Source organism: Podarcis liolepis (assembly GCF_965112155.1).
Source record: "Podarcis liolepis genome assembly, chromosome: 8".
Taxonomy (NCBI): Eukaryota; Metazoa; Chordata; class Lepidosauria; order Squamata; family Lacertidae; genus Podarcis; species Podarcis liolepis.
Window position 1 is genome coordinate 70,610,498 of NC_139560.1, and position 9,321 is coordinate 70,619,818.

Consider the following 9,321-nt stretch of genomic DNA (forward strand, 5'->3'; position numbering starts at 1 on the left):
GGTAGGTTGGTGTAACAGCCCTTAGGGCCAAATGAAGACCTAATTAGGCAATGGACTGGATATTTCTCACTGGTGTCCTAGAAGTGTGCTTAGGATTCCAGTCTTAAGTGTATATACCATTTAAGATCAAGAAAATGTTCAGTTTAAGTGTTGGGGTGGCCAAACTTTATTGGCCTGATTTCTTTGGCCAACTGTCCAGTGATGGGTGTGATCAAAAGTGGATGTGGCCACTCCACTCACCCATTCATCCACTCATCCATCCATTCATCCCCCCCCCCACACACATAGGACACACAACCCCAGCTGATAAAATGACTGATTTGCAAACTGGGGAAGGGGCAATTTGCAACCCAATCTAGCCAATTAAAGGTCTCTGCCCACCCCAGCTCCTTGTCTACTTTTTTCTTTGCTTATTTGTTCTTCCCAGCATTGCCAAAAGTTTGCGGTGTCCTGGGAGGTCAGAATAAACGGCTTGGGAATCTGGATCATGTTTCCATGCTGAGAGCTAGCCACCCCTAGTAAAAGATAGCATAGTACAAAGAACACCATGGAAATATTAAGCTATGGCTCCAGCCATATGAACAATGAAGACACTGCACTGTTCCCTACATGTAGTGGCTGCTTATGACTTATGCTCTATGTGGTCTCTCTGCCTTGGTCCTTCAGCCTCAGTCCTCTTCACCTGCAGCTTGTGAAAGCCCTGAAGCAAAGAAGTGCATCCTAAAGATTCAAATGACTTCTCCTTTCATCACACACATTCTTATTCCCAAGGTTGATTTTCTTCTTAATATAACTAAGAATATACTCTTCATTTTCCATAGGAAGTGAAGCAGGCAGTGTGTATGTGGCGTACATAGCATAGCTGTTCTCAGCAAATTATTTCTCTCCCTGATACAGGCAGAAAGAGTTGCACCCATCTACCAGACTACCTCACATTTAAGTTTGCCATCATCACAGTTGACTTACAGTTTTCCCTCCAGCCCTTCTCCCATTGGCTTTAAACGTTTCTTCTTCAGGTTAGACCTGAAAAAACTAGCAGCACAGGTGGTAAATCTTCAAGCAAATATTGATTGTCACACCTGTTCATTGAAAGTTTCTTTGGGGAATGAAGTTTTTCTTCCTGGTACCTCAGACTTTGTTTTATTTTGTAGGACTAATGTCTCAGGTTTTACCACATGAGCTGCTTTATTGACAATGTGAACACATTTCACAGAGTCAGCTTTCCGGCTATAGCAACCTTCCACTCTTGAGACTCAACATCCCAGAACCAGCCTACTTCCTGCTACGGCACTTTCAAGTGTTCAAAGTGCTTTGTATGGATTATTTAGTTGTCATCCTTACAGAAGCCTGTAAGGTTTGTTTGTATTATCATCCCCCACTCCCCATATTTCAGATCAGAGAATGAAGCTGAGTGAGGGTGGCTTGTGTAAGGCAACCTACTGGGTTTGTGGCTTAGGCAAGTATTGAAATGGAGGCTTCCTGGTCATAGCCGTCATCATTTCCCCTTTTTAAAGGGAAATTCCCTTATTCCAAATAGGATTCCTTGCAAGAAAAGGGAAAAGTTGACAGCTATGTTCCTGGTTCCTCTTGCAGTCTTTTTAGCTGTTCCTGAGACTTGGTTGTTTTGTAGATGCTTAAACATAGGGGAAATCAACCTGCAGAGTGTGCAAGGGCTAGCAACAGCTGTCATTGTTAGAGGTAGATGGCCAATCAAAGGTTGCGGTGGTGGTGGTGTGAGAAGGATGTGAGGCAAGACATCATGAGAGCAAACAGGGCCTAGATAGGACCACACACAATACCCCTCATTGAGAAGATGCCAGGATTAGTAGCAAATCCATGTTTACAGCAACATCTAGGTCTGCCCTATAAGTATGTATGGGGAGAAATGGGAAAACTGTGCTTGTGGATATCTCACTGTATCCTTTATATGAAACTTGGTACTAGTTTCCTTTTTTAATAAGAAAGAAAGAAAAATAAACACATTTATTCAAAAGTTACAATACAGCATTGTCCACTGCCATAATATCACAGAATGTTCATTTCATACCTCAGTCCCACATCACTGTCATGTTGACTCACTGAATACCTTCAATAGAACCCAACTACTGATCTGGTTTACTAGACATTTTCAATCAATATATCCCCTCCACAGACACATCTGTGATGATGCTGACATTAAAACATCCCATTCTTCTTCAATAAAAGAAAAAAAAGGAGACCAAATTGTGTCAAAGGTATCTTTTTTGAGATTCCTTTGATTAGCCGCCGATGGGATGTGAGGCTTTCTGATAGAGCAATGCTCCAAGTGTTATTAATCCAAGTCTCTATCGGTACTTGTTTATTTACTTGGGTTTCTTTCTACTACTGCTTGATACATTTTCTTTTTAATTCAGTTTGCCCACGGCTTATATAAATTTCCTTGAAGGGGCTTTCACTTAGTTGGTATCAAAGGGTTATGGGATTTGCTTGTCAATGTTTTCATTTCCTGGGGGGGTCTCTCCCTCCCCAACCTTTCTCTATAAGTGTGTGTGTGTGTGTGTGTGTGTGTGTGTGTATATGGCTATACCTTCAGACTATATGTTCTGAGGTCCTTCCCCACCATATTTTCAACTTCCCTACATGGGCAAATCTCATTACTCATTTCGTTTATTCCTATTTCCCCCTATTTTCTTTAGAAACTCATTTTGCTGACAATTACCTCAAACCTCTAAGGCAAAACAAGCTATAACATGTGGAACATGTTAAGAAGGTCTGTTAGGCCTAGAATAGAGGTGCTGTGGCTGGGGGGGAATAGTTCATTTGAGCAGATTTACTCATTTCCTGCAATTTACTTTTCAAGTGCTGCTTTTATATATTTGGGAGAACTTTTTAATAACAACTTCTGAACTATGGGGAAAAAGTAATTCTCTTTACAAAGGATTTTTAAATCTCTTGTTTGCCTGTACTTGGATGAGTGTGATACGTGATGATTGTTAGCTTTTTCTCTCTGTGTGTGGACCAATATCTACAATCTCCATATTTTATCCACATGCATCAATGGTGGTGAGGACAGGGTGCTGACCTGAAGGGGCCCAAAATTGAGAAGATCCATAATTGAGAAGATCCATTTGGAGGTCAAAATCTGGCCTCTGACAGGACGCAATGTTACGAAAGATTACCAAAGTCCCTTCCTTTCCATACGTGAGCAAGAAGTAAATGATAGCAAATAGTCCTGAAGTTCAGAGGTGAGTTCTTTCTTATGTGGCCGAAATGGCATTGTCCGGCCACATGAAGCAGGTTTCAGCAGGCTTTGAGGAACCACAAGGGTTTCAGAGCTATCCAAATTTGATCACTGGGCCTTGCAAGAGAGGGCCTCCTGCAGATGCCATCTTTTTAGGAGGCCCATTCTTTAAAATTTAGAAACTGGGCCTTCAGTGTGCTGGCACCTATTTTTTGGAATTATCTCCCAATACAAATCAGACAGGCACTGTATCCATTGTAACTTTATGACAGTTTAGCTGGGCCAGATTATTATTAATTTATGCTGGCTTGCTTTACACTAGCTTCTTGTGTGTAGGATTGCTCCCCTGGGGAAAACAAATTATTCCCAACTAAATCATAACAACCTACTTTCTAGCAATAGATATCTTAATAAGGCATCTGCTGTATCCTCTAATGATAACAGCCTTGAGTGTAGACACTGCAGGTAAAGCTGTAAATACCTTATACAAGTCAGTATTTCTTTTTGCTTCAGGTACTATTTCCATCAGCATACGGTCAACCTTTGAAGGAACTCAAAAGATTAGGCAATGAACTCAGCACACATATATGGTAGCAGGCAATACCTAGTTGCTTCAGTTAATACATTTACACGAACTGCCATGTGTGCAATTATTGCCCCCATACAGCTTAGGCTTCAATCTCATACAATGTTTGGGATGATATTGAACCTCTTTCAGTGAAGATATGTATGCTACGATGCAACATTCTCCTTCTCTTTTTTCTTTTCTCTCTCAAATACTCACCATCTCATATTGAAAGCTTCTTTTTAATTTCTGCCTTTCTAGTCTTGGTTCCATGTTTAAAAGAAAAGAAAAGTATGTTGTAGCATTATAAGGCCAATGTCTTCTGTGCCTCAGATTTGTTTGGATGCTTTCCCTAATGCCCATCACCAGGGATGGCCCATCCCATTTCACTGCATGAGGCAAAATGGGAAGGTGCCAACCCAGTCGCGCTCCATTGCTGCCCCTCTGCCAAAGCCTTGTTTACTGAGATGGCATGATGGTTCGTGGTGAGATCTTGTGATCTTGCCTGAAGCTACCGGTGCTTCTCCTCACTTCTCTGATGGTGGTGGCAACTGTCTCAGTTTATATTGTGAGCAGGCAAGTCCTGCCCATCACAACAGGCTCACTGTCTCCCCATTTATCTATCTGGCTCATACCACTGGTTATTTCATTGAACAAAAGGCAAGAGCCAGCATGGTGTAGTGGTTAAAAGCGGTGGACTCGTAATCTGGTGAACTGGGTTTGCTTCCCCGCTCCTCCACATGCAGCTGCTGGGTGACCTTGGGCTAGTCACACTTCTCTGAAGTCTCTCAGGCTCACTCACTTCACAGAGTGTTTGTTGTGGGGGAGGAAGGGAAAGGAGATTGTTAGCCACTTTGAGACTCTTTAAGGGGAGTGAAATATGGGATATCAAGTCCAAACTCCTCTTCCTCCTCCTCCTTTCCATATCCGGCCATATTCCGGTATGTCGGGACCGGGGTAGAGGTCAGGAAGCAGGAAGCAGCAATCCAGGGGTCAGGAAGCCAAGAGTCCGAGGGTCAGGAAACCCAGAGTCAGGAAACCAGGAGCCAGGAAGCCAAGGGTCCAAGAGTCAGGATACCAGGAGTCACGAAGCCGAAGCACAGCTAGGTGGATAGCATGTTGCTGTGGCAAAGAGCCAGAAGGAAATGCTGGTCTTAAATACCCCCCAAGCCCTTGCCACCAGGTGCTACGAGTCTTCTGTCAAGCCTCATCTCTGCGGCCGCGCTTTGCCCTTCCAGGCCAAACTCAGGGAGGCCCCAGTCCTGCGAGGCCCTACCAGTCACAGGGCCCAGCCCCTGTACGCACTCCTGACATCAATGCCATGAGTGGGAGATTTGTAGCTGGAATATGGGAGTCACATACATGTCTCCTGCTAAAAGTAATGGACTGATATATCCAAGGGGCAGCCTGGAGGTTGTGAAATGATGTCAATCCCTGCCCATACATTTAGCTTCACACTTAAATCAGTCCTTCAGCTGTTACACATGCAGTGAGAGCTTACAGTGTGGTGCTTGTCCAGACCATAGATATCTAGTGCGTAAGCAAGCTCACACTGCAAGCACAAGTGAGCTGATCCAGTTTAAATGAGATGCCAGTTATGTGAAACACTGCATGCATTCTCTGTCTTCATGCGTTGCAGCACATTTAAATCGCAAGCAATGCTGTTGTGATGATAGCTGAGTACAAGAGAACCCTCATAACTGGCTTTTATATATGTTGTCGGACAGATAAATGTCTACATTATTTAAGCACTTCAAAGAAGCATTTGCTAATTCACTAGGCTGAATGATTTTTTATGGTGGAGTTTACAAGCCAACATCCAACAAAATGTTTTCCCAAAGGAAAAACAGAAAATCCTAATGAAACATTCAAAGCTTTTCTTTCTTGTGTCTACATGCTAGAATTTGTGTTAGGGCTTCATCCTATTATCAAAGCCTGTTCAAGCCTGTAGTATAAAGAGAGCTCTGCCTTTCCTCTCTCATTTCCTTTCTTTTTGAAACAGATCTATGTCGGAGCATGACAGGCTTCTTTTCAAAGATATACATTTTCTTGGGAAATTGATGCAAAGTGGATCACAAAATATATGCTTGAAATTTTAGATGGGGGGGGGGAGCAAATACTCCAATGTGCTGCTTTTGTCCAATTGATAGTTCAGAAACCTGTCCCCCCCCCCCCATTATGATGCTGAAAGCTCACATCAAAACATGGCTTAATAGAATAGCTCTCCTAATTGTGCAGGAGATGAGCTTCAATGGTTTGAAACATCCCATAAGGCACAAAAATCCATTCATTTGTCTACAGAGGCTACCAATCTGTCAGAATAACCCTTTTGACATAAAGTAGGCCAGGATGGTGTGGTGGCTATTATCAGGACCATAAAGGCCAACTAGGAAAGAAAGAAAGAAAGAATTTAACAATGTTGAGATCTAATTTTCATATACCTCATACTAACTACAGTAATGTCACCAACACAGGAGAAATAGGCAAACATTATTGGAAGTAAAAAGTATTGTGTCTATACACCAGCAGTGGGGAACCTCTAGCCTTATGAACTAATTAGGCTAGCCAAGCCTTCTCATTTGCCCCCCTCCATGACCACCCTAACCTGCCTTACAGGCGACATGAGGTGTGCAGCAGATAAAGACATGATTACATGCGGAAAGCACTGTGTGAAGCACCATGCAAGGTGCTCTGCAAACAACCCGTTGATCATCAGGACATGCATAACTCTGTGCATGGTGCTTTGCAACCCCAACAATCAGTAGATCATAGGGACTCTTGTTGCGCTGTACTCTGCCCTTTGCAAGTCTTGACGATCAGCTGACTGCCAGCGCATGCAAAGTGCAACGCCTTTAACCACATGGCTTGTTTCAAACCATGCATGCAAAAGTAGACCATCATTGAAGTATCAGGTGATTGATGGGCAGCCTCACCCACCTGCCAGACTTGGCTCAAAGACAGTGGAAGAGAGAAAGGTAATGGCCTCATGTGTCTTCAGAGAGTACTCTGGAACAAGGCAATGAAGTGGCCAAATAAGTCTGTCACAAATACTCTCTACAGGAACCATTGATGCACCTGGAACATTTCCAATATCGTCTTAGAATGCAGAGGTATTTCTTAGCAATGGAGAAATGCAGAAAGGGTTCCCTGAAAGCAGATCAGAAAGCCACTGATATTTGCTCTCAGTTGACACTATGCCACATCCGTGGTAGATAGAGAAATTTATACTATAAAAGATCCTCTTTCCTCATCTTTACATCCTTTTTTAATATTTTTAAGTATGCCCTGCTGCATTTGCGTCAAGCGTTTTCAGCCAGATCCACACCTCTGACATATGCACTTTGGCAAATCAGAATATGATTGTGTTAAACGGCTCTAAGTTCTCATACTTTATGACTCCAAAGAAACTTTTAACGGATTTGGGCATAATAATAAGCTTTGCACATATGTTACTTCTTGAATGAATAACTGGGGGAGGAATTGTTTTTCAAGATCTTGGGGAGCTGCCACCTTTACTTTACTTGAATCACTGGATCAAGGCATTCTTTGAAATGTTGCGTTCTATGAAACTGACGGCTAATGTTTTAGCTAATGCAGATCTGAACCATGCAATAATAATAAAGTCTAATGAATAATGACTTAGCAGCAATATTGCCAGGAATTCAAGAACAAAAGTGTCACATTTAAGCATTTCATTTGTGCAAAAATAAAATACTCTGATGTAGAAAGCCCCATTTCCTTATTATCAATGTTGTGTAAAGAAACTATCTGAAACAAAATTTTATCTTGGAGATCAAAATATTAACTTAGCATATATCTTTTATCAAAACAACTGTGCCCTGTGTTTTGAAATGCACAATTTATATGAATAAAAAAGGAGTCTCTCCTTCCATCCCCTTTACCACAGTCACTAATTTTCTATTTAAATTTCTATGCTAAGCAGAATACAGGTGTAGCTTAAACTACTAAATAATGCAGAAGCAAATAATGGCTCTTTAAAAAGCAAAATTAAAAATGGACCCCACATTAAAAACACACACATATCAGCACTGTTGGAATTAGCAGTTAAGTGAGAATACATGTTCTCATTGTACTTAAAATTAGATTTCTGGGCCTGAAAAAACACAGAAATAAGTTAAGTACTTATTAAGGGTACTTATTATATTTTATGTAGATATTTGAACAAAAGCAGTTTCCATGAGGATGATGTAGAGAAGAATTAAGGGAGGGAGGGAGGAAGAAATGGTTTGGTTTGGTTTTGCATGAATGGAAAACAGAGAAGAAACATGATACATGTCCCCCCCCCCATTCCATGTTATTGGATAGATATGGGGCAACCTACAGCTTGTCAGCATTTCCATGTTTCCATAAGATGTAGTTTGGCTTTCACTATTTCAAGGAAATGTCATTCTTTCTTTCCCCACCAAATAAAATGAACTCGCACATTTCATTACTTTGTCCTAAAAAGTCAGCATCCGTACCTGCTCATTACTGTTACTTGTTATCAGCGAAGAAATATTATACCTTCTACTCACATCACAAGGCAATCAGCTCCCCAGGGGAACTTTCAAACTCAGCAAAACTTACAGTAAATAAGCAATTGTGATAAAGGTAATAAGGATTTGCTTCATCTTTCCTTCCCAACAGAATTTCAGATTAATGTTGCACTTATCTCTAAATCTGCAGGTGAAGATTTATTTATCGGCGAAGAAAGACTGTCGCGAACAAACTAATGTGGATGAACCACAACTATTAATCTTCTTAATGTGAGATGAAACCCTCAAATCTTTGCACAGGGCAACTTTTTGTTGTATTCAGTAAAAGGTCTACTTTGGATAGAGCAAAGTCAAAGTGCTGCAAAATGTTTGATCCATTTCTTCACAATATTTATTTGAAAAGGTCTCTATCTGGACAGTGTTCGGAACATACCATATTTTTCCATGTTTAGGACAATGTTTCTTGCTTTTAGAAAAATAGGTAAAAATTGGGGGTCGTCTTATACACTGAAAAATAAAGTAAGTGTTTCTCCCTCTACCTCGCAGCTGAGAGAGGGCAGGTGAGCGACTGGTGGCAGTGACTCCCTGCCCCCAAGAAAAGCTAAACAACTCAAGGGTGCCCCCCCAAACCTCAGCAGCTCAAGGGTGATCCGTCCCCAAAAAAGAAATATTGATTTCTTAATTTTGGGTTTAAAAAATAGGGGTCATCTTATACATGGGGGCATCTTTTACACGGAAAAATTCAGTAAATATATATGTGATTAGACATATACATACACCTCTCTGTAAAATAATTAGAATGTAATCATGCAGCCCCCCATTGGAGGATTTGTAGTGCCTCATCACTACATGGATTTGCATGAATTCAGGGTGAAGTGTGGGAGGAAAAGTGAAGGCAGGTTGCTCAACACCAGTGGTTCCAACATGGGAGCAAGAAAAGAGGAATATTTATCAGAGAAACATGGTGATTTAAAGCAACAGGAGAAGTTGGAGGCAACTGAGAATAAAATGGGTTTGGAAAGATGAACAGCAAGCATGGG

General features: G+C 41.4%; 1 long non-coding RNA gene across 1 annotated transcript in view; it reads right to left on the minus strand.

The window, feature by feature from the left end:
* The window catches only part of LOC310714484, a 602,255-nt gene that overhangs the window by 26,970 nt on the left and 565,964 nt on the right, over window positions 1–9,321 (minus strand). The gene's annotated exons all lie outside the window — the stretch shown is intronic.